The following is a 4,690-nucleotide window of genomic DNA, read 5'->3' on the forward strand; positions in this document are numbered from 1 at the left end:
ATCTAGGAAGGACTTGAACCCTCAACTGCTCAATTCCAGAAACCACACTCTGAACTGTATCTGCACTTCACCAATAGTTATTAAACACTTGCAATGACAAGGCATTTCTTGTGTGATTACTACAAGCCCTCGAAGACTGCTTCAAAGGGGACAGTCTTGGTTTTTGTCATGAGATGACGTCACAAAAAGGCAAGAATTTCATTAGCCAAAGCGTAAGAGACACAGATCCCGAATTAAGACATTTCTGCTGAGGATGGAGGGGAAGAAGGAGTTTTTCGGGATCCTTTGGAAAAAAAAGAAAAGAGAGTCTCCTTCAGAGAAACCATAAGAGTGCTAGGGGCTGGGAGAGTAGGAGTTGGGAATGAGAAAGGAAACACCCTTGGGCAAAGACAATAAAACTTGATTTTTAGTTCCAGGCGAGGTGGCAACTTGCCTTAAAAGAGAAAGGAGAGGCTGGGAGAGAGATGGTAGTGAATAGTTAGAGGGAAGAGAGTGTGTTCAGGTGTTCTTTTTTTTTTTTTTTTTTTTTTTTATGACATTCCCTGGAGTCTGCTACAGTTAAAAGTGAAGGAATAGAGGAGGTCAGATAGAAACAAAGTGCAAAGGGAGAATTGAAGGGAGCTCAGAGAACAGAAGGTAAAAGATCACAGGAGAGGTAAGAAGAAAGCCAGAGGTAACACAAAGCCCCAGGGATGCAGCGTGGCAGTGGAGGAGGTGAGTTTAATCAGCTTCGCCTAAGGCAGCCACGGCTAAATAAAGAATGCCGGACGGGACACGGGAGACTGGCCATTCTGGAAAGGCAAGGGTCTACGGTGGTTTCAGTGAGAGCTCCATGGCAGCACAGGGACAAAGGTGAGGAGCCCACAGGAGCCTGGCTTCTAAGAGGGAAGAAACCGAGACCCACCAGGAAAATGATGAGGGGACCGTGTGAGAGAAGTGCTGTGTCGCTAAGGGGTGCTCCCGGGCCAGAAGTTGCTGGCAGGAGGGGACTGTTAAGGCATAAATGACCAAGAGCGGCAGAGGAAATCTGGGGGTAATCAAAAAGTGGATATTTAGATGCTTCTCTGAAAGCTGAAGTTCAACTGTGGCTATAAATTGTGAACAGATCTGCCCCAGGCATGCACAGCTTAGTGCTGACCACAAAGAGACCCGGTTTGCTCTTTAAAGTGACTGCCACACCAGCCCAAATCTGCCACAAACTATTTGTGAGTTGGCCCTCTGATGGAGGAGGCAGGGGCCTGGGAGGACATGTGTGGGTGAAAGAAAAAAATAAATACTGTAAGAGGTGGCTGTCTTCAAAAAAAAAGAAGAGTCCATTTTTCAAAGGTGGGAGCCCAGTGAACTTCACTTTGGAGCAGAGTGAAATCAGGTGGAGTGTGTGGGTTCTTGGTCAGGAGGGCCTGGGGCTGAAGCCTGGTCCTACCAGTTTGGAATTGAATGTGGGCACATTGTGCCCTTTCCTGGGCCTCATCTGCAGAAAAGCCACCCCTCCCAGGTTATTATGGGTGGACACTGTGCAGAGAGAGTAAGCACCCAGAGACGGTCTGGCAAGTTGCTGGGGTCTTAGCTGCCGGAGTGATAGGGAGACACGAGGGCAGAGCGTACAGTAGGACCCAGAGAGCGAGCTTCCTGGGGACAGAATTTATTATGTTGTTGAGTCATGAAAATTCTAATTCCAGAGCCTCCCTTCTTTGGATACAACCATGTCATGTTTCAAAATAACACGTGCCAAATTTTAGGAAACCTGAGGGTAGGGGATTATGTGATAATAACATGTGGTCGACCTTAGAAAAAATAAGCTTATCATGGTATATTTATTAAATATTGCAATTATTCCTACCCACCCACCAACCTCCCTATCGATCTACCTACCTACCTGGCCATGCCTGGAGACACTTAGCAAACTGAGAAATCCCTATCGCTGCCTTTTAAATATGCAAGTTTGAGCTTATGCAGTGAGGAAAGTCAATTTTAGATCTGCCTTTAGTGCCACATTCAGACTGTGAAAGCGGCCGTTTAAAAAACCGTTAGGTAAATATTTGAAATATTCTAAAACTGACATTCTGAATGATATTCTGATGCCACTTCAATAATGTTTTATAAAATTCAGAGGAAAAATAGAATTAAGTAAATTTGAACTTTCCCTTTTCCGAGGCACTTAAAGGCCGTACTATTTGCATATTCTAATGAGGGATCACTGTAGCTCAAGGTACAAAGCTTCTAAAGAAACTGTCCCTAGCAGGCCAACGGTGCAGGAGCCATTAACCTTCGGCCTTCTATCTGCATAAGACAAAAATCAAAGTCTCTGCTTTTCAAAGTGGCTGCTGTGCAACCACTCCGCACAGCCCATGCTTTCCAGAACTGTCTTTGGAAGCACAATTAGAAGGTTTAAAAAGCAGAAACAAAAGCTCCATCCTATTTACACATTTAAAGTAAAGGTCATTCTCAGAAACTGGGCTTCCCAGATTTCTCCCCTTGAAATCCCTTAAGATATGTAATACCAACATAAAGGGAATCGCAAATCCAGTTTTCAGAAAATGGCATTAAATATAGATTTAAACTTTGACCTTTAGTCCCAAGTGAGAGGACAAAGAATTCTCTTTACAGTGAAGGGCATGTTGCTACTAAGCTTCAATGAGTAGGAGAGAACCTGCCTGGTAGTAGCCAGGATTAAGAAGCACCAATCGATTTACCTCCAATGCAGGTGTGCTGCAAATCCGCTGGGTCCCGATGTAGCGCGTGATTGGGCCAGGCTCATCTATATTCTAGAGTTTGTAGAAGTAGCTTCTGGGAAACGGGGGGTCTTCTCGGCTTGGGGAATTGACGTTTCCACGGCAATATTTGAAATGCATTCAGAGTGAGCAGGAATAAGAGATGGAATACACAGGGTCTCCCACTCCACATTAGGGTCATGAGCAATAGTGGGAAATCCATGGGTAGCAGAGTGACGGATTGGGCAAACAGGGAAATCATGGAGACCCAGAGCATTCATATTTTTACATCCCTTATTACCCTGATTGCTCTGCAGGTGCTGACCAGGGCCCCAGGCTGATGACCTGCTCTGTAGCTCATCTCCCTGCTACATCATTGACAAGTTGATATTGGAGCCCAGGTGGGGGAGGGGGGTAGATGACGAACAATGGGAAATGGAGCTTATTGGAGGTTCTGTGCACACCCAGAGGCAAAAGAAGATAATTTCCCCGACTGTGGAATTTGCTAGAACAACTAAGGAAGTGACGAGAAAAACAGGGAAGAGTACTGAACTGGAGTCGGTTTGTTTTGCTCTTAACTAGCTAGGTGAGCTCATGATTACTACATAGCATGGCTATTCATTTATTTGTCTCCACCACTAGACGGTAATCTTTAGTGCAAACCCCATCGTGCCAATTTTCTATCAGTGCCTTGCTCATACTGGGTGCTCAGCGAATGTTTGTTGATTGGATAAGTGAGGGAAAGAAGAAAATTCTTTGTTGAGAGGGATCTAGTACTCATCCATTCTGACTCACTTTAAAGACAAAGCAATTAAAACCCAGAGAAGTGAAATTGAGGTTCCACTGCTTGTTGTTGGCAGAATTAACAAGGATGATGGCGATGATGATGATGACAGTTAACATAATTAAGTACCTGAATTGCGCTAACTGCTCGTGTTGATGATTTCTTAGTTGGTTCTTAGCTCCATACTCACCCTGCTATTTTCTCCTCTATATCCAGGGTTCAGAAGCCTGAAGACTATATTTCCCAGACCTCCTTGTCAGCTTCCGGTAGGTTCTATTGCTGACAAGCACTCACAGAATCTTGGGACATGGGAACAAGGGAGAAGTCATTATGTTAATATTTTAACTAATTAATTAAGTGTCTGTGGCAGCAGGTGGCAGCAGCAGCAGGCGATGGAAGGTGACCATAGGCCGCTGTAACACGGTTAGTGAGTGGCAGCACCTGTGGGTTTGTTGGGTTCCTGCAGAAGCCCCCACAAGGGCACCGTCTCCTGGCTTCCTCAGCATGGCAGTGGTGGTGGCCCGAGCGGCCTCAGGATACAGAGTTTGTGAGCTGTGGGTAACCCCCTGTCCCATTCGGTGCCTCCTGTCCCAGAGGGTAGTGTCTTCCTGCAGTTTCTGATCTCTCTCTGGGTAACACTGCCTTCCTGGTTTGGCTCCAACAGCCCTTCCAAAATATTAGTACCAATTTCTGGTATTAAGTCTCCCCTGCTGAAACACCCTTAGTGCTTTATGCAGATTCTCTTGTTGTATTCCCACAGAAATGTAGGAGACGTGAGCCAATGGAACTATATCTCTATTTTACAGATGAGGAGACTGAGGCTAACGGACACTGAGTGACTTGTCGAAGATCACAAAGTGAGGTAGTGGTAAAGTAGGGACATGAACCACATTTTTCTGATGCCTCAATCCACACGTTTAACTCTACACCTCAAGGACTATCCTGCTACCCCCATTGGATTATTTTACTGAGGTTATTTGGGTGCCTAGCAATGAGGTCTTCCTCCTCTGTGCTGTGTAAGAATAATTTCACCAGGCCCTCTTCTTTAGGACACTCTTTCTCCAGGACCCTTGTTTCCTTGCCTCTTGATCTGAGTCTCATGATGAAGTCATTTCCTTTATTAAAAAATTTATAGCAAGGTGTCTGGGTGGCTCAGTTGGTTAAGCGTCAGACTCTTGATTTTGGCTCAGGTCAT

General features: G+C 45.3%; 1 long non-coding RNA gene across 1 annotated transcript; it reads left to right on the forward strand.

Moving 5' to 3' along the window:
• Positions 1 to 609: 609 nt before the first annotated feature.
• Positions 610 to 4,433, forward strand: LOC121494317. Its single transcript, XR_005988787.1, has 4 exons — positions 610 to 714; positions 3,712 to 3,761; positions 3,869 to 3,918; positions 4,302 to 4,433. It is a non-coding gene; the product is annotated as an uncharacterized LOC121494317 (long non-coding RNA).
• Positions 4,434 to 4,690: the final 257 nt, after the last annotated feature.

This window comes from Vulpes lagopus, chromosome 7 (genome assembly GCF_018345385.1).
Source record: "Vulpes lagopus strain Blue_001 chromosome 7, ASM1834538v1, whole genome shotgun sequence".
Lineage (NCBI taxonomy): Eukaryota > Metazoa > Chordata > Mammalia > Carnivora > Canidae > Vulpes > Vulpes lagopus.